This window comes from Rhineura floridana, chromosome 1 (genome assembly GCF_030035675.1).
Source record: "Rhineura floridana isolate rRhiFlo1 chromosome 1, rRhiFlo1.hap2, whole genome shotgun sequence".
Classification (NCBI taxonomy): Eukaryota; Metazoa; Chordata; class Lepidosauria; order Squamata; family Rhineuridae; genus Rhineura; species Rhineura floridana.
The window spans coordinates 261,365,555-261,387,216 of NC_084480.1; the positions used below are offsets into that span (position 1 = coordinate 261,365,555).

At 40.4% G+C, this 21,662-nt stretch overlaps 1 protein-coding gene and 1 pseudogene across 8 annotated transcripts in view; one reads left to right on the top strand and one right to left on the bottom strand.

The window, feature by feature from the left end:
- FAM110B (family with sequence similarity 110 member B) overlaps window positions 1-21,662 on the top strand; it is a 129,872-nt gene that overhangs the window by 97,006 nt on the left and 11,204 nt on the right. The gene's annotated exons all lie outside the window — the stretch shown is intronic.
- Window positions 8,621-8,736, bottom strand: LOC133375824 (5S ribosomal RNA; annotated as a pseudogene).

Genomic DNA, 21,662 nt, shown 5'->3' on the forward strand with positions numbered 1-21,662 from the left:
AGATGCACACTCAGATATCCCTTCCTGCCTAGGAAGATCCTGTGGCCATCTGGAATGTATGGAATCAATTCTAGGGCCAGAAGCTATTTCTGCTTTATTTCATAGGCTTCTGCCCCTGCTATATTGTTGTCAGAGAAATATGTGTATTTAATTTAGGCTATGTTGAACTATTGGAATATTCAATATTTCCATTCATAAGCCATAAAATTCTCTGTGCTGTTCCATTAGATGAGCACATCTGTACTTGGATAGATTTAGTTATATTGTATTCATTATTCCCAGGCTTTCCTGTCATGCTTTCAGTGCTATATAACTGGAGGGAGAAGAGGGAATGGGGGCAGGTTGGTCTGAAATTCATTGTCCATTTTCAAACATGTTCAGACTATTGTTCTGTAAATAATGTTTATGTGGTTTAGTCCTATCACAGTATCCAGGATTTTCTAACAATATATCAAGCTAGTAATGCATAACTACTGAGTTTTGTCATTTCTTTAAAAGCAAAAAGAGTATTTCCTCCTGGTTCCATTACATATTGCCTTATAAAAACATTTGCTTCTTTCACTTACCTTGATCTTTCTGTGTCTGTGTAATAAATTGGACCAACCAGCACATCTATGATGATCTGGCTTTCAGATTTGTTTTTGGGTTTTTTGTAAGCCAAGTGGACATAGAGAGGGTGGGTGTCAAGATAATTGGTATTCCTACAATTGTTGGACAAATTTTATAACAAGAACAGCCAGTGTTGTTACAACAGCCAGGTGACTGGAAAGAAAGCAATTGAACTGAAGTAAGGAATTGTATTAATGGATGGGATTTATGACGAACAATGACAGTTTTTAGTCTTCAGTTTAAAAAGTTTTGTGTATCTTCACTAGTCAGTGATATGAATAGAGTAGTCGTATATATGTTTCTTTCTGTAAATCTCCGTTGATTACCCTTATAGTTCATTGGCGGCGGCAGCAGGGGGGTGGAGATATATTTTGCTAAATGGAGAGCCAGTGTGGTGTAGAGGGTATGATGTTGGATTTGGACTTGGAAGACCAAGGTTCAAATCCCACTCAGCCATGAAGCTCACTGTGTGGCCTTGGTCAGTAACCATCTCATAGCTTCACCTCCCTCATAGGGGTGCTGTGAAAATAAAATGAGGAGGGAGAGAACTGTGTATGCCAGCTTTGAGCTCTTTGGAGGAAAGGTGAGGTGTGAATGTAGTAAAATAAATAAATAATTATGTTGAGGGTGATTTCTTTGCAACAGCTGTAGAAATCTCTGGCAGATGTGCTGCCTCTGTGGCCACTTGCCAAGATAATTCAGGGAAATGGCTTCCACCCCCATCCTTAGGGTTCCAGAGCTGTAAATCCAGTTCCTGAACCATCATAACAATGAAGTATCAAGTGTCATAGCAGCAATTATTAAATTAGCAATATAGAGAGAAGATAGTTGAATTCAGCTGTGAGTTAGTACTGCATGTCCTAATTGGCTCTTTCATGTTTTAATTGATTAGTCTATGTTTCCACATCCTACACATTTATTGTTCTAAGACTGAACTTATAAACTGATTGCATGAGACATAGGTTATGCAGTTTGCCATTTCCTCATTGTTTTCAGTCATAAGGAATCGGATAAAAGCTTGACGAGCGATTCAGTTGAAGAGTAGGCATTTAGTGTCAGTGGCTGTGCTTTGCCAAAATTGTTCAGATCATGAGGAGAAGCTATTGTGATCATTGTTCTCCATATAAAAACATGAAGCATCTAAATACAGCAACACAGCATACTCTTCGCAGAGTACAATTACTGTTATAAATTTATCTGGTAGGACTTGTAAATATATTAGTCTAAATTTGTCTTGGAATATTTAAAGCAAAAATAAAAATTGAGGAATGCTTCAAAGAATTATGTGAATGTTTAGTATTTGATGCTTTAAACCAATTTTTGGCTTAAAATCTAATTATTAGAACCTAGGTATCAGTTTACAAATTTAATAAAATTGTCATCAAAACATCTTGAGAGACTCTTTGCTCTTACTTTCAATTTCTATTCAAATGTGAAATAGCTGCACATAAGTGTAATTTTTTTAATTGTATGTTTGGAAATTTACTGAAGAAGCAGTAACTGTAGCAAAGTCAAGGAATAAACCTTGACAATAACTGTGATCATATTTGTAACTAGGAAATGTGGTAGTAATGGGTGACTTCAACTACCCGGACATAGACTGGCCGCATATGTGTTCCAGTCATGACAAAGAAGCAAAATTTCTAGATAAATGACTATGCCCTAGACCAGTTGGTCATGGAACCAACCAGAGGGACGGCAATCCTGGACTTAATCCTCAGTGGGGACCGGGACCTGGTGCGAGATGTAAGTGTTGTCGAACCGATTGGGAGCAGTGACCATAGTGCTATTAAATTAAACATACATGTAACTGGCCAATTGCCAAGAAAATCCAACACGGTCACATTTGACTTCAAAACAGAAAACTTTACAAACATGAGGGGATTGGTAAAAAGAAAGCTGAAAAACAAAGTCCAGAGGGTCACATCACTCGAAAATGCTTGGAAGTTGTTTAAAAACACTATATTAGAAGCTCAACTGGAGTGCATACCGCAGATCAGAAAAGGTACCGCCAGGGCCAAGAAGATGCCAGCATGGTTAACGAGCAAAGTCAAGGAAGCTCTCAGAGGCAAAAAGTCTTCCTTCAGAAAATGGAAGTCTTGTCCGAATGAAGAAAATAAAAAGGAACACAAACTTTGGCAAAAGAAATGCAAGAAGACAATAAGGGATGCTAAAACAGAATTTGAGGAGCACATTGCTAAGAACATAAAAACCAACAACAAAAAATTCTAGAAATACATTCAAAGCAGGAGACCATCTAGACCCTTGGATGATAAGGGAGTCAAAGGGGTACTAAAGAACGATAAGGAGATTGCAGAGAAGTTAAATGAATTTTTTGCATCTGTCTTCACAGTAGAAGATATAGGGCAGATCCCTGAACCTGAACTAACATTTGCAGGAAGGGATTCTGAGGAACTGAGACAAATAGTGGTAACAAGAGAGGAAGTTCTAGGCTTAATGGACAATATAAAAACTGACAAATCACCAGGCCTGGATGGCATCCACCCAAGAGTTCTCAAAGAACTCAAATGTGAAATTGCTGATCTGCTAACTAAAATGTGTAACTTGTCCCTCAGGTCCTCCTCTGTGCCTGAGGACTGGAAAGTGGCAAATGTAACGCCAATCTTCAAAAAGGGATCCAGGGGGGATCCCAGAAATTGCAGGCCAGTTAGCTTAACTTCTGTCCCTGGAAAACTGGTAGAAAGTATTACTAAAGCTAGTTTAACTAAGCACATAGAAGAACAAGCCTTGCTGAAGCAGAGCAAGCATGGCTTCTGCAAGGGAAAGTCCTGTCTCAGTAACCTATTAGAATTCTTTGAGAGTGTCAACAAGCATATAGATAGAGGTGATCCAGTGGACGTAGTGTAGTTAGACTTTCAAAAAGCTTTTGACAAGGTACCTCACCAAAGACTTCTGAGGAAGCTTAGCAGTCATGGAATAAGAGGAGAGGTCCTCTTGTGGATAAGGAATTGGTTGAGAAGCAGAGACTAGAATAAATGGACAGTTCTCCCAGTGGAGGGCTGTAGAAAGTGGAGTCCCTCAAGGATCGGTATTGGGACCTGTACTTTTCAACTTGTTCATTAATGACCTAGAGTTAGGAGTAAGCAGTGAAGTGGCCAGGTTTGCCAACGATACTAAATTGTTCAGGGTTGTTAAAACAAAAAGGGATTGCGAAGAGCTCCAAAAAGACCTCTCCAAACTGAGTGAATGGGCGGAAAAATGGCAAATGCAATTCAATATAAACAAGTGTAAAATTATGCATATTGGAGCAAAAAGTCTGAATTTCACATATACGCTCATGGGGTCTGAACTGGCGGTGACCGACCAGGAGAGACCTCGGGGTTATAGTGGACAGCACGATGAAAATGTCGACTCAGTGTGCGGCAGCTGTGAAAAAGGCAAATTCCATGCTAGCGATAATTAGGAAAGGTATTGAAAATAAAACAGCCGATATCATAATGCCGTTGTATCAATCTATGGTGCGGCCGCATTTGGAATACTGTGTACAGTTCTGGTCGCCTCATCTCAAAAAGGATATTATAGAGTTGGAAAAGGTTCAGAAGAGGGCAACCAGAATGATCAAGGGGATAGAGCGACTCCCTTATGAGGAAAGGTTGCAGCATTTGGGGCTTTTTAGTTTAGAGAAAAGGCAGGTCAGAGGAGACATGATAGAAGTGTATAAAATTATGCATGGCATTGAGAAAGTGGATAGAGAAAAGTTCTTCTCCCTCTCATAATACTAGAACTCGTGGACATTCAAAGAAGCTGTGAATGTTGGAAGATTCAGGACAGACAAAAGGAAGTACTTCTTTACTCAGCGCATAGTTAAACTATGGAATTTGCTCCCACAAGACGCAGTAATGGCCACCAGCTTGGATGGCTTTAAAAGAAGATTAGACAAATCCATGGAGGACAGGGCTATCAATGGCTACTAGCCATGATGGCTGTGCTCTGCCACCCTAGTCAGAGGCAGCATGCTTCTGAAAACCAGTTGCCGGAAGCCTCAGGAGGGGAGAGTGTTCTTGCAACTCAGGTCCTGCTTGTGGGCTTCCCCCAGGCACCTGGTTGGCCACTGTGAGAACAGGATGCTGGACTAGATGGGCCACTGGCCTGATCCAGCAGGCTCTTCTTATGTTCTTATCTTCTTATGTAACATTGTGTGTGTTGGTTTTGTTTTGTTTTTGCAAATTCATGTTTTATCAATTACACTGCGTGCAAGCGCCCCACTGGAACCTATTGTTTCAGGTGGCATGCACCCCACCTCTTGCCACCTCTTCTCTCTCCCCACCTGTTCAGGCACAAACATATCCCGTCTAAAGTTAGGCACTGCAAAGCTCTGCCATTGACAACTGTAAAGTGCATGCAGCTTCATGAAAGCCCTCTAATAGCCTGATGATGATGTAAGTTGTGAGCTAGCATTGTTAGAGACAGTGGAATCCTTTTTTGTTCACCTTCAGAAGAAAAGATTTGCATTTCATCTGCATTTGTCTAACAGCTGCACATCAGCATACGCTTAGTCACTATTGTATTATATGCAGAATCACTCCCTGTAATTTGTAAACACTACCTTGCAACATGAAAGCAGCTTTCTTGTAATGTGCCTTGATCTGGGTCATGCTGAACTCACTGAGTCATGCCAAGCTTTGAATTTGTTTCCGTAGAGAGGAAACAAATTGTACCTTGGAAAGTGGTTTATTGAAACCAATATTTAAAAAACTAAAAGATAACTGCATGACGTACTGCAAATGAATTTTGATATATTAAAATATTTTGGAAATGAATTTTATTCTCCCCTGCAGCTGTTCTGCCTACTTTGTTCTCTAAAACTGAGTCGATGCTAAGATATATAAGTGCTTAGAAGTTACTACTTTGCTTTGCAAAGTACATTATTCCACTGTAGGTGTGCTAGAGGACTTGAAATGTGGGGGATCTAATTTGACACATCTCTTTATTGATACAAGATACCTGCTTTTGTTTTCTCATGGATATTTCCAACAACAATCTTGCCTCCCAGAGTTAATTAAAGGAATTCCCACACCCCAAATTATCATTGTCTCTGTTTGAAACAGTGCAAATCCACCCGCCAGCTATATCCTGCTGTGAGATTTTTTTTAAAGAAAATTAGCACTAATGTTCTATTGTTGTTTCCAGTTCCCTTGGGATCCTATAAAACAGAGGTAGAGAACCTGTAGCCTGTGCGCTGGCCCACAGCCAGATTTCACCCAGCCCTCTGTGCTCCTCATCTGACCATAAACTGTTCAGTGGAGAGCAGCTGAGAAGGATAAGAGCTTTGATGTTTTGAAAAGTGTGAAATTGCAAGTCCTTCCTCTGCCAAAAGATCTGCAGCCAGAAGATCAAAGCAGAGAGGAAGTGTCTCTGCAGACTTGTTCTTTGCAAATATGCACAAAGGAGACAGGTATTTTGCAGCTGCTTACATGCAGATTTTTAGGATGCAATTGCATTTTGAAATTTGAGGCTGTATCAAATTTCTTTATTTACGGTCAAAGACCCATATTTCGGATAAAATGCAAAGGAAAGTAATAAAATACATGGTTAAAACTTTTATGCTATATACAAAGGTTCAGGATAATTAATCAGCTAAACAGACTATATCTTTTGGATTGGCCTTTCGGAGAACAGGGTTGGCTCGTTTGGTTTGAGCTGCATAGATGAATTTGGCCACTGATAGCGTAAGGTTCCTATTTGATCCATTCAATAGCTGTTTCAGCATCATATCAAAAGAATTGTTAGGAAACCGTTTGGTAAAAGAATAAAGGAATTTGGCTCGTTCGAGAGAGTATAGCGGGCATACAAATAATACATGAGACAATGATTCTATCACTCCCAAACTACAAGGGCAGTTCCTTTGAGTCTGCGGGATACCCCGGTATCTCCCTTCCAGTACAGCTGAGTTAAGGCAATTAAATCTTGCCTTAATAAAGGCATAACGGAATTTAGGTATATTTAGGAAGTCTAAGTATTGGGCGTGAGAGTTGGTGTCGAAGCTCAGATTATGATATAGCGGGGAGCATACTTTAGCAGCAGCTGCAATTGCGCTTTGCCTGTCTATATCTCTAAGTCTGTTACCAATAATGTGTTTGGCCATTACTGGTTCTATTTGGGATAAATATTCCAGCGAGTATCCTAATTCGAAGAGTTTGAAATGAAAGGTTTTCATCCAATTGGAGATATATGTATCATTCCATATTGCTGTTAGGTATTCATTTACAGGGCCATAGGATAATTTAATCCAAAAATTGAACGCACTGGACCATGCAAAGCATTCAGTCGAATTTAGACCGGCTTCAAGTCTAAGGGCGGCGTTGGGTACGCACCTTGGTAAACCGAAGAGTTTTCGTATAAAAGTGGAGAGTACCGCCTCAACTGAGGCGTTAAAGTCAACAATCCATATTGGAGCGCCAAATAGAAGTTGAGGAATTACCTTTGTTTTGAAGATCTGAATGGCTGCTGGGATGAACTGCCCACCTTTAGTGTAGTAATATCGTAGGATACGCTTCAGTGTTGTGTGGGCCGTTGCAACCGCCGCCCGGATGTGTGTGGTCCATGAGAGGGATTGATGAAAAATTATACCTAAGTATTTGTGACTTTTGACCTGTTCGATTTTTTGGCCATTTATTGTCCACTCCGCGACAGACTGAGAGTTTGAGAAGACTAATATTTTGGTCTTGGAATAGTTTATAGTAAGCTGGTTATCAGAACAGTAGTTCATAAAGACACGGAGAATACGTTTCAGGCCTATCTTGGAAAATGCTATAAGGGCTGCATCATCTGCGTATAGCAGGATGGGGCATCTGTAATCACCTAATTTGGGCGAATGAAGATTAGAGGAGGTGCACCTGGGCCCTAAGTCGTTTAAATAGAAATTAAAAAGTAGGGGCGCCAGTACGCAACCCTGTCTGACTCCTTTAGTAGTGGGAATCGAGTCAGTCAGGCCACCATTTAATCCGCAACGTATTCGCATAGAGGTCTCCTGGTGAAGATGGTGTATAAGGAGAAGTAGTCTTCTGTCAGTTGATGTTTTTGCCAGTTTGTCCCATAGAATATCTCTAGAGATCGAATCAAAAGCAGACTTTAGGTCTACAAAGGCAACATGTAGGGCTTTTCCCATTTGGATTTTATATTTTTCTGCAAGGTGGTTTAGGATCAGGCAGTGATCCATACCTGATCTATCTCTCCTGAATCCTGCCTGTTCACACCCCATTATGTTCTCCTCCTCCATCCAGTCGCTCAATTTACCTTTCAAATTTGAGGCTGTAAATATTTGTAAGACAGGGCTTGTTGTTCAGTTCTGTATTGACTGTATTTGTAGTCTTCTGCTGGGATTACTTAATTGTTTTTGCCTTTTGCATAGTCAGAACAGATAAAGGGCGTTTTGTTTATTTTTTACAAACTTTATGATGAAAAAGCCTATGGAGAAATGGAAAGTGGATTGAGTGGAATTACCAAGAATTAAATATATGCCTTTGTTTTCTTGGGAAATAGCTGTGTGTCTGTGTGGGTCTGGCCCAACCCACTACTCTTGGAATGTGGGCCCTGAGACATTACAAGGATAATGTGGCCCTCAGCCCCAGAAAGCTTCCCCACCTGTTCTATTGAGAGGGTTCTTAGAAGGAGGAGGGAATACAGACATGCACATTTGGAGAAAGAACAGAAGATGGGATGCCTCAGGTCTCAACAAACGTGGAAATATCTCTTCATTATATTATGTTAACTTTGGGATATATCCTTAACAGAGTGAGTGAATGAGCTGAAATATTTAATAGTGAAAACTTGGGGAAGTTTGCTTTTATTGAAATTCAGTAGCAGACATTTAGGTTAGGTTAGGTGATGGTTCTTATGGAAGAACACTGAATTTTGACCATTGTTGTTGTTATATGCCTTCAAGTCAATTATGACTTAAGGCGACCCTATGAATCTTTTTTTTTAATATATTCATAGGGTTTTCATGGTAAGAGGTATTCAGAGGTAGTTTACCATTGCCTTCCCCTTAGCCTAATGGCACCTGGTATTCCCAGGGGGTCCCATCCAAGTACTAACCAGGCCTGACCCTGCTTAGCTTCCGAGATCGGATGAATTTGGGTGTGTTCATGGTAGTATGGCCGTAGGCCTGAATTTTTTACCATAGAATGTTAAAAAAAATGGAACCTGAAATAAAATGTTGCTGTGTGCAATATCCCTGTACAGTGTGCCTGCCAGCCATGGCTTCTTTCAGGACATTCTTTTCCACTATAACCATCACCCTTGTTTTCAGGTCCCCATGTTGTGGTAACTGAGCATGCTCAGTCTTCATTGAACTATTTTGAGGGGTGAGGGTTTGCCCCCTAAATATTTTTTCCTAAATAATTGTACTTCTGCAGTGGGATTCCCAAAAGCATGCTGATATCTTTCTCAACACCTACGTTATGTAACCTTTCTAACTCAGTATCTGAATTCACTGTTTGATTTCCTTTATACTTTAGTCTCTGCTCTAATTCTAATCCTCAGCTTCAGGTTCTTCCTAAAATACTGTTCATTCTACTTATAATAGAGAAGTGTTGTAATCAACAGAAAGAACAGCAAAGTAAACCACATTTCTTGAAGACACGGTCCAAGCTGTCCATAATGCCCCTATCTCTGCTTTCCTTGCTTGTATATTTCATAGTTATCTCTCATTATTCAAACTTTAATTTGGTTTGGGACACACACCTATCTTTTTCAATGATTTCTTTGTCTCTGAATCCTCACCTGCTTCTTTGATCTTTTAGCACTAGAATGATAAATATTGGATCCAAATTATCTATATTTCTCTTAGAGTCTGTCCTTTAACTCAGCATTGACAGGTGTTTCTAGACTCCTTGCAGACAGTGAATCGTTTCTCATATTCCAAGAACCCTCATGCAGATGCCATATATTCAGTTTGCAAAAAATCTAGGTGCAGATTAACAGGGCAAAACACAGTTGGAGAATGGCTCACTGCCCAGAATCTGCTTTTAACCTCTTCAAAGGTTTTCCTCTCTCTTCTCTTTGCACAAACCATGCTATCTATTGGGGAAGATACCTGGTGATTTCTTCTTAAAGGCTAAATGACCAATTTCCTTAGAACACTTTTACTTTGACGTTTCGGACATCCAGCAAATCACACTTCACAAATACTAACATAGAAGCCATCCTTCCCCACTGATGCAGAGGAAGAAAAAGCTATGTTCATATTTCCATTTTTGATTCTGCTGTAGATAAAATACACACTAATACTATTCAGTGTTCTGTTTTAGAGATAAGATTGGCTTTTAAATACAAAATGAGACCACTCACAGCTGCAGTCCAACAACATCTGGAAGGTCACAGGTTAGCCACTCCTCATTTATTTGATTGCTATTCATCTTGTGACTAACTTAGGTAACTGGAACCTCGGTTTTATTCAGACAATCTCTCCCTCCCCCGCCGCCATTCTGACTACATCAAATGCAGCCATATCAGAGAAATAACATTTTGTATCTGCTTCATTTCCTTGTTCACAGCTCACAAGGCAGTGGGAAATTGAGCTTTCATCTTGCCTGATTAAAACCAGAAAAAATGCCTTTAACTAATATCTGAATGGCAGAGGCTTAAGAATGTAAGAACTCTGCTGAATCATACCAAAGGTCAACTTGTCCAGCATTCTGTTCTCAACAATGACCAACCAGATGTGTGGGAATCCCAGAAGCAGGATATGAGCACAGTCATACTCTCTCCACTTGTGTACTCTAGCAACTGTAATTCAAAGGCATACTGCTTCTAACACTGGATGTAGAACATAATCATCTTGACTTGTCAACTTGTCTAACCTCTTTTTAAAGCCATCCAAGTTGATGACCATCACTGCTTGTGGTGCTGGATTCCACAGTTTAACTATGTGATGAAATGCTTCCTTTGGTCTGTCCTGAATCTTCCAGTATTCAGCTTCATTGGAAGCCCCTGGATCCTTATCTTATGGACTGGGGAGGGGGGCATCTTGTGTCGCAGTGGTGGCTCCATGGTTGTGAAATTCTCCCCAGGTGATTCACCAACACACATAGCCTTTCATAGGTTTTAGGTTTGCTTTACTTCTTCAGAAGGCTTCTTGATTTTTTTTCATGTGTTTGTGATCCAGGGAGCAATGTGCAAGCTCAACATTTGCTTTGTGAGGGATGAACGTCTGGATGACTGTTGCTCAGATGGGAGGGGGATCAGCCTCAAACCCTTGATGGGGAATACAGTTCATTCCCATTGTCATCACCTGAGCTTGAGGTAAGCCCCAGAGATGACTCTGAGGGGAAATAAGAGGGGGAGCAAACGTGCCCCCTGTCCTCTGATCCTAAACCCATCACAAGAGTTGGGAGCCTGGTGAGAAGATTCTGAGGAGGCCAATTATATGTACTGCCTCCCAAGTAGACAAGATTTTATGGCCAGTGGAAAATGGGTTATAGCTGATAAGATTAACAGGAGATGTTTGAAGTATTACCTAAGCTGATCATTTGTGTGGTCACTCACTTCTCATATAAAAAAGAAGTCCTAGTGAATTCAGATGGATTTACTCTGAGGTAAACATACTTATGGCCAAACGCATTAAACACATTGATGTTGTGTGATTCATTTGTCAACTTCAACTAGCAGCTTGTCTCTCAGTTCAAATAAAGGCTTGGAATTTGGGAGGGAAAGTGAGGGGGGTCATCAAGGATAAAGATTTTATACAATTCTTCTTGACAGGATTCTGATTGTCCTCCTCCACAGTTGGAATTTAAATATTTTTTTTAAAAAATCATGGAAGAACAAACTATACATCTGATCTAAAGTATAATTGGTCCCATGAGTCCTAAATGTGTGTGCATTGGCTATTTACTTTAACGTTCCTGACATATTGTAGACCCCAGACTCCTTCTGTCTAGGTTCAGATTACTGATGTACCTCAGCCTCTTAACCTCTTTACTGACTCTTTGGTATTTCCATTGCTCCTGTCTCACACCCTGTGGGAAGCTTTGGGAATCAAGCACTTCCACTCAGCACATATTCCCTTTAAAACTGAGGTCCCCAGACATCCCTGCCTTAGACATCCCCTTGGTGCCTGCTAAGGACCTGTGCCCTACCTATTTATAATTTTTTTTGGAGGGGGGGGGTTGACAGTGTTTGGGATGTTGCCTGCTTTTTTGTCTCTTTTGCTTTTAGGGGTGCAGGTCTTTTGCCTGTTGCCGGGCAGGGGGGGAGTTTCTGAATATCCTCAGCTTTTCTTCTATAAAATGGATATTGTGTGGTGCCCATGACAACCTCTTGGATTTCCAAATGTGCCCCTGGACCCAAAAATGTTGGACCCAAAAATGTTAAAATAGTCAAGATGTGGTAATCATTTCCACACTCCAGATGAATGCTTAATAATTTATTTTTAAATTTTTTAATACATTGCTAACTACCCTCTCAGGATTTTTGGAAATGGCTCAATTCTCATATCATATGACAATAGTGTAGTGTAAGTACAAAAAATGTTTTAAGTATGGATAGGAACAGATGGATTAAATTCATATGTAGTGGAATGCAATAGAATGAGGGGGGAAAGTTTATTTTTAGGCAATCAGTAACATATGACATGCAAACAATAACAAAAGCAGGTAATTCAAAGTCTAGCAAAGAAACAAACTTTGTCTCCTGATTGTAAAAAGAATCAAAACTCTGCTAGCATAGCTACAGTGTTACAAAAGTTTTAAAACTGTTTTGCAAAGCTTTATCCAGGGCCTAAAAGACCACCTACCAGCACCCACTGTGCCCACCACACATTTTGCAAGGAGACCTACCAAGCAGTCTGCAAGTCTAAAGCTCCTGCAGAACCAGAATCTAAATCTTCTGCCTTCCCTTCAAAAACCCACAGTATTGGGGCAGACAAAAACTGTCCAGAATGCTGGTAACATAGATCAATCAGTAACATACACATCCTCAAGGTGGGAGGGCATCTAAAAGAGTCGTGAATGGTGTCATGAACTAGAACAAGGCAAACTAATTCTGCTTAGTAACTATCTTTGATGTCTGTTTTAATGTATTTTAAAGTCTGTTTCTATGACATTTTAGAGTGTTTTCAGTGTTTTTCTTTGCTTGGGGTCCTACTGGGAAGAAGGTGGAATTTAAATTTAATAAATAAGGAAGAACAGGGTTTTTGTTACCTAAGGGAATAGGCATCCCTCTGAGAACATTTAAAATTGGTTTCTGGAATTTCCTTAAAATTGGAAGTGAGTCTGTAAGGCGTTCAAGATTTTAGCAATTAGACCAATATGGGTTGCATTTTCTTACAGCTCCCATCTCGACTTACCTCATCCTTGTGAGTATCTAAGGCAGTTACTTTCCTATCTGCAGCTTGGCCAACAGACATCCTACTCTTTGGCATTTTTGGTTCCTAAACATTGCATCCAATATCAGTTGCAAAATCTCATTGAAGCTTATTTTTTAAGAAAAATGCACTCAAGCTGCTCCCACAAGATCTTACAATAAAAAGGGGCAGGTCTTAACCAGTGTTGTGTGCCCCCATTTGCAGAAAAGAGAGGTGGAGAAACACTGAAACCTGCAGAAGAGTGACTGTGTTCCTACCCTTTCTTCGCCCTTATTATACAGCCACGAGAGTGGCCATATACTATAGCCAGCATGGATTTTTCACATTCTGCAATGTTAAATTGAAAAGATACCCATGCCATTCTTATGCTTCCCATAAGCTCATTTCAAAACAAAACCTTACAAAAGTATAGTCCTGAACTCAGAAACGCTTGCTTAACAACCTTTACCTATCCTAATCATGATTGTATGGGAGTAAATTGCACTGAACTCAATAAACATGTAAATGATCAGACCTGTCCTTCTCCTCCCCTCCCCTCCTGTCTGCTCCCATCCCAGTCCTCCCCTCTGCCTTTCCTCCTCCTTCCCTCCCCATCCCCTCTGGTCAGTTTCACCTATCCTAAGCATGATTGCAGGGGAGTAAATCCCACTGAACTCAATAAGCATGCAAATGATCAATCCATTCTCAGCAAGCTTTTAAAACCTGAGGCACATGTTACCAAATTCTTCCAAGCTACACAGCAAGTGGATTGGACTGTGAAAGACCAACTGAAATTGTGTTTGCATTTTGACAAATGTGTAGGGCAGTACAATATCTCAGAGAGGAGGTCAGGTCTAATGCTCCCCTGGTGCATTCACTATGATGATGACGATGATGGAATGCCTTCAAGTTGATTCCGACTTATGGCGACCCTATGAATAGGGTTTTCATGGTAAGCTGTATTCAGAGGGGGTTTACCATTGCCTTCCTCTGTGGCTGAGAGGCAGTGACTGGCCCAAGGTCACCCAGTGAGCTTCATGGCTGTGTGGGGATTCAAACCCTGGTCTCCCAGGTCATAGTCCAACACCTTAACCACTACACCACACTGGCTCACTATAGCTGCCAATTTCCCTGCTTTTTAAAGTTTGATAGAAATATCTGTTGGCTATAGATACATCTTAAACTGCAAGGTTTTTTTGCCTATTAGTGAATTTATCTGGATCTCTCCCAAATCCAATACTATGGCAGTTTGCTTTACATGCTTTTTCTAAAACAAAATCTGCCACTTTTTCCTCGTCAGGACTGAGTAAAAGGCCAAGGAAGAAAACAACTGCAGCAAAGTAAGCTAGTTTCCAAGCACACATTTTATATGCACATGTGGCATTGGGTTTTTATTTGCCTTGTTTGTGTATTTTGGCAGTGTAGAATTAGATTGCATTAAGAGTATTCATATGTGTTTTTTAGGGTGCTTTGAGAACTAGCATAGTAGTCCTAAGAGAAAAGGCTAATGGTAGAACACAAAGTGAATACTTAGAAAGTTCCAAAGAGTTTCAATTATTAATGATGTACATGAGAGGAGGAAGGCGGGAAAGCAATAAACAGTAACCTTTACTGTGTCGTTATTGCAGAGAACACTGTTTTTAAAGAGCAATTCAAAGGTGAGGGGGTGTACTGCTGTAACATTTTATGAATCTCTATCCAAAAACAGGATGATATTTCAGCAGTGTGTTCTGAACTCAAGTGATTTGATAACATTAGGGACTATATGAAGTCGGCTTTGGAAATGCATATTATACAGCCACGAGAGTGGCTGTATACTATAGCCAGTGTCGATTTTTTACATTCCACAGTGTTAAATTGAAAATACCCGCATACCATTCTGATGCTTCCCATAAGCTCATTTCAAAATAAAACCTTACAAGACTTATAGTCCTGAACTCAGAAACGCTTGCTTAACAGCTCTCTCAGTTTTCATGGCGATACACAAAACAGTCGGAGAGAATAGAGAGTTCAAAGTCTAAAGAGAGAGAGAGAAAACCCAGAGCCCTTTTGGACTTTTTTCTCTGAGAGTTCTCAATCTGTTGAAATTCATTACAAATCAGCCATGTTCACAAAGTACCTGTAATCCTAATACTGACCTTGCCCCATACTCTGACCTTCACTTTCTGCAGTTTAAAAGTTAAAAAAAAATGCCCGGCTGATTTTTAATTAATTTAAGAAATTTTGGCTTGAACTCAATGATAGTGTTGGGCATGCTCAGTAAGAACCAACTGTCAGTGTTCTAAAAGCCTCACAGCTGCTTGGCTTGCCTAATCAGGGCCACACCCACACCAGACTTTGATTTCACTCTGGACAGTCATGGCTTCCCTCAGAGAAATCTGGGAAGTGTAGTTTGTGAAGGGTGCTGAGAGGAGACTCCTATTCCACTGACAGAGCTCCAGTGGCCAGACTGGTTTAACAGTCAGCTACTCTGATTGAAGGTCTGCAAGGAGAACAGGGCATCTCCTAGTAACTCTCAGCACCCTTCACTAATTACACTTCCCAGGATTCTTTGAGAGAAGCTATGACTGTCCAGAGTGAAATAAAGGCCTGGTGTGGATGTGGCCAGGGAAAGCTTTGGTTTAAATTTGGGTGGGAGGCTACATGTGCCTGCTGTAGAATAAAAAGGTGGGGGAAATGCTGAAAAGCAATGATACTGTTCACAATGTTTTCCTTTTGGAAAAGAAAGGGTTTTCCCCTCTGCCCAGTGCCCACCCACCCAATCTCCTCCCTGCCCCTCCCCCGGGTCAGTGTTGGACTAGGACCTGGGAGACCAGGGTTCGAATCCCCACACAGCCATGAAGCTGACTGGGTGACCTTGCGCCAGTCACTTCCTCTCAGCCCCACAGGAAGGCAATGGTAAAACCACCTCTGAATACCATTTACCATGAAAACCCTATACAAAGGGTCACCATAAGTTAGGTTGATTTGAAGGCAGTCCATTTCCATTTTCAAACATGATTGCACAGAAATAAATCCCCTTGAACTCAAAAAGTATGCAAATGATCAAACTAGGGTTGCCAGACCCAGTCTCCAAGAGGTCTTCTGTATCTTTAAAAGTTGTGCAGGGGGAAGGGAGAATTTCACCTTGTGGTTTTTCCCATTACAATGTTGCAAGAAAACCTGTACTTGACAGAATTTTCTCTTCTCTTAAAGATACAGAATCATTCTCAGGCCCTGAGCCTGGCGACCCTAGATCAAACCCACTCTCCCTTCTCCATCCTATCCCCTCCATCTTGCCCCTTCCCTCCCCCTTCCTTTGCCCCTCCCTCCCCATCCCCTTCCAATCTCCTCCTTCCCCTTCTTTCTCCTCCCCCTCCCCTTTCTCATCCCCATGGTCAGTTTTACCTATCTTAAGCACGATTGCATGGAAGTAAATACCATTGAACTTTATAAGCATGCAAATGATCAAACCTGCCCTCCCCCTTCCTTTGCCTCCCTCTAATACGGCCCTTCCCCCTCCTCTTCCCCCCTGGTAAGTTGTTCCTATCCTAACCATGATTGCATAGGAGTAAATCCCGTTGAACTCAATAAGCATGCAAATGATCAGACCTGCTTTTCCCCTCCTTCCCCTCTCCTCTCCCTTCCTCCTCCCCCCTCTTCCTTCTTCCTCCTCCGCTGCCCACTCCAGCCCTCCCTCTCCCCTGATCAGTTTTACCTATCCTAAGCATGATTGTATGGGAGTAAATCGCACTGAACTCAATAAACATGCAAATGATCAAACCTATCCTCCCCTCCCCCTCCTGTCTGCTCCCATCCCAGTCCTCCCCTCTGCCTTTCCTCCCCTGCCTCCTCCTCTTCCTCCTCCATTCCTCCCCATCCCCTGTGGTCAGTTTCACCTATCCTAAGCATGATTGCAGAGGAGTAAATCCCACTGAACTCAATAAGCATGCAAATGATCAATCCATTCTCAGCAAGCTTGCACAGGATTTCTTACCTCCCGGATTAAAAATCAGAGAAATTCACTAACAGGCAAAAAACCTTGGGGTTTAAGGATGTACTTATAGCCCACAGATATTATATCAAACTTTAAAAAGCAGGGAAATTGCACAGCTATAATGAATGCATCAGGGGAGCAGGAGACCTGACCTCCTCTCTGAGATACTGTGCTGCCCTACAAATGTGTAAAAATGCAAACACCATTTGGGTTGGTCTTTCACAGTCCAATCCACTTGCTGTGTAGCTTGGAATAATTTGGTAACATGTGCCTCTGAGCAGATGGTTAGTGGTGGCAACACCTGCAATCAGCCCAAATAATAGAAAGAAGACATGTGCTGTGCTGATCTTGTTTTAGCAGGGAGGAAGCAACATTATTAAGACAGTTGATATAGTTCAGATGGTCACTTTAAGTATGTCTGATTTACTTTGCAATTTTAGTGAAGTTTCCTTTTTTTTTTTTTCAATAATTTTTATTCAGATTTTCATAAAACATACAAGACGAAATCATAAAACATTCAAAGACAAAAAACAAAATCAAAAATAGTTAAACAAAAAGAAAAAAAGAAAAAAAAAACAAAAAGAAAAAATAAAGAGTAAAATATTGACTTCCCATTTGTCAAAGATCAAATCAGTTATAAATCTATAATATATAACAATCCTGTCTCTTAAGTCATATTATAAAATCACTTTCCTCCAGTAGTTATCTTACTTAATCATCAAATCTCATAAACATTACTTTATTCTTTCCACAAAAAGTCAAAGAGAGGTTTCAATTCTTTAAGAAATATATCTATCAATTTTTTTTTCCAGATAAGCATATCGATTAATCCATCTCATTACTAATTATGATAATCTTATTGTCATAACCATAGTCAAAATAAACATTTCAATTAATCCATCACATCAGAATCTGTTAGGTTCAGTAATTTCAGTAGCCATTGTTCTATTATCCCTATTAGTTCCATTTTCCATCTTCCATCTTCAGTAGTCTTGTTAAGTCCAGTAATTTCAGTATCCAATCTTCCATTATCAGTATTCCATAATAATCTTGCTGTCAAAGCCATAGTCATATAGTAAGAGTCTGATGGGAATTACCTCTATCCCAAATATTTTCTTGCCATCCATTCTGAATAGGTTGCTGAAATACTGCTGTAAAATCATATCTCTGTTCTTTTTTTCAAAATACACTGGGTCATCTCTTGAAAGTTTTTCCATTGTCACATGGCTGCAGTTAATTCCATAGATTTTCTCTATATTGGGCTCCATCACATCATTCCAGTCCAGAAGATTATCCATGCCATTGATAACTTTATCTCTAGAATCTTCATTAATTTCTTCAGAGATAACATTGAGTTCCAAACAATTGATTTTATTTCTAAAGTCCATAGACTCCAAATCTTGTTCCTGTTCCACGTTTGTTCCAATCTCCGGGATCTCCTCTCTCACAGGGACCCCTGTTCCAGTCTCCAGGGTCTCCTCTCTCACAGGGACCCCTGTTCCAGTCTCCAGGGTCTCCTCTCTCACAAGGACCCCTATGTCTTTAATCTCCTGTGTCTCCAAACAATAGATTTTGTTTCTAAAGTCCATAGACTCCAAATCTTTTTCCTGTTCCACGTTTGTTCCAATCTCCGGGGTCTCCTCTCTCACAGGGACCCCTTCCAGGGTCACCTCTCTCACAGGGACCCCTATATCTTTAATCTCCTGCTTCATTTTACTCAATTCAATTTTCAGCTCCTTACAACCCTGTCGCAGGTTTTGTTTCGTTATCTCAATCTCATCCATTATTTTCTGAAACATAGTTATTTCCAGATTCTCAGCCACTTTCTTAATTGCCATTTTAAAAGAAAAATATAGGAAAACCACTTCTTATTTCAGCAACAATTGGGTTAATACTCCAAACTTGGTGACATCACAGTATAAACAGAGCAGACAGCCTTATCTCTCCATAGTTAAGTAAACAAAATGCAGTTCCCAGGATCGAAACAATTAATGGCAGTCGTCAGAAAACAGATTCGTCAAAATAAAATAGACCAAAAAGAGAGTAGTCTCAGACAATATAATATTCTTCAAAATAAAAATCTGGAATAGAAATCCCTCTTCTGTGTATATCTTTAGAATGCAAATCCAGGACAGCTTTTTGCAACAAAAACAGAGATAAGCTATTAATTAGTGCGTAGCAGAGAGAAGTTATGGCTCCCCAGTGAGATGTCAAAAACCGATCAATCTGGCAAATCTCTTTTAAACAGCAACAATTTAAGTCAAGTAAAAGAAAAATATAGAAAGAAGGGTGCTTGCCTGTTAGTGCGTTCTCTCTTAGAAGATAAGGTGAACGTTCGCTTTATCAGATAGAGCTTGCTGTTGAAAATCCGTCCCACCTTCGTCGGCTGGACCTCGTCCCATAAATTAATGAGATCTGGTCGCCCCAACAAAAATAGGCTTTGAGGTTAATCTCTTCGTTTCTCCCTACCCGGGAGAAGTTTAATCAGTCAAAAAAAAAGAAAAAACTGACTGATATATCTGAATAAGCTTCTTTTGAGGCAGGAGCCCGTCTCAAAAGCAGGCACAGGCTAAGTCACCCTTCCCGGAATTTTTTAGTGAAGTTTCCTTTAGGAAATCGTTTTCTTTTTTTCTATTTCTGTGAATATGTGAAGTACAGCAGCACTTTGCAAAATTAACACTAAAAAAACTCCAAACATAATTGTGGAATTGTGGCACTGACTTGTGCAGAATAGTCTCCAGTGGACCTCAGGAGTGTCTTGGTTTGCACAAGATAAAACAGTGGGAGGTGAAATATATTCTAGCAAACTTCTAGGTGTGCTCTTGTTTTTAATTGACCATACCCACCGTGCCTTAAATGAAGTGGTTCAAACATAGCAGGCTGAAAACATGCATCCTCTTTTTTCCAAGAGCTTGAGTCATTGCTGAAGTAGCAGCATATTGTTGCGCGCCTCCCCCTATCTCTGAGCAGTGAGATTTCGGGAGTCCCTGCACTCCTCCAGGGTTTGGTCTCCTTTGGGGAAGAAGGTCAGTGGAGACTGCGATGTCTTTATGAAATATGGTTTATTTATCTACACACGTTCCAACCTGAGCTCAAGGATGGAGGGGTTCAATGCATCAGCAGTCCGATATCCAGCTTTTCCATCTGGGTTGCAGGAGGCACCCCAGAAGCCATGGTGCAGAGAGCCAGTCTCTCTCTGCCTGCCTTCCAGTTTCCAGCAATTCTCTCACCACACACTAAAACTACAAGCACAACTTCTGCTAGCTGCCAGGAGTGGGGGAGAGGCTCTCCTGCAGAGTTTCAATGACAAAAGGGTCTCCCTGGCCCATTCACCGTCGCTGGGCAACTGATCGGCCCATTATCTTACCTGGCCAATCTATTTGGTTAACAAAAGACTCATTTGACCAGCAGAGAGTTCCTCATTCTAAGGCACAGGATTCCAAATCAGAGGCTGGAAAGGGGACCCACAGGAATCATCCATCCCAACCCCCATGCTCATAACAATATTGTAATCAGTCTGATTTTACATCAAACTGCAGTTTCAGATTCAACTGTTAATGCACTCAAAATAGAAATAGAACATAACCAACAATTTGAAACACAAAAGGCTGCCTTCACCATCATATGACATTGACCAATAAAAAGGCATTGAAATTAATAAAAATAAATGTGACACAGATTTCTAGGATGAATAATGAGGGAAATAAAATTTTCTAGTTTATATTCTCTGTAGAAACATTAGTAACATAGGAAAGAAACAAAGTAAGAACACCAACAAACATACAAAAATGTAATTCTCCATCTTTGGAGATGGCAGGTGTTGTCACCACTCACCATATGTTCAGAGGCACATGTTACCAAATTCTTCCAAGCTGCACAGGAAGTGGATTGGACTGTGAAAGACCAACCCAAATGGTGTTTGCATTTTGACCAATTTGTAGGGCAATACAATATCTCAGAGAGGAGGTCAGTGCTCCCCTGGTGCATTCAATATAGCTGTGCAATTTCCCTGCTTTTTAAAGTTTGATAGAAATATCTGTTGGCTACAGATACATTGTTAAACCCCAAGGTTTTTTGCCTATTAATGAATTCTAGCTCAGTTTCCAGACTTCAGTTTCTCATATCTCCTGGCATTTCAATTCAGCAACCACTTGTGTTGAAGAGATCTCTTGTTTTATGGCCAACGTGTGTTCAGCATCACAATTAAGTCGAACATACGTTTGCTTCCCACAATTGAGTTCTGACTGGTATATTTCCTTGAAATAAACAGATCTCCTTTTCCATAAGTTTAAAAACAACATAACTAAGGGAGACACACTGTGTAGCTTAAAAACTTATCCACCCTTCAAAGGAGTGTTATAAAACATTTGTTTTTTTAAAAAAATGTTTTAATCAAATTTTTAAGTTTTTTTTAATGTAAATACCAAGTTTCTCTTAAATGGTGACTAGGTTAATATTAAATAATCTGGATATAAATATGCTAGCCGTAGAGGTAGTATCTAAATTGAATTGATGCCTCTACCAGATACACTGAGTTAAAGGAAGCCTTTCTATGTAAATGAATAGCCAGTTTGATAATTTCCCAAATATTAATATTTACCCTTTACCTACCAAATATAGGGATCCCACAAAAATAAACTGCTTAAGGCTGCCTAGTAACCATTGGACTTTTCTCTGACCTATCAGTTATGGGTGTTTGCTACTTTGTCTTTGTGAAGGTGGGCTGGGTTTAGGCAGAATGATACTGAAAGGGAACATCACTGGAAAGAA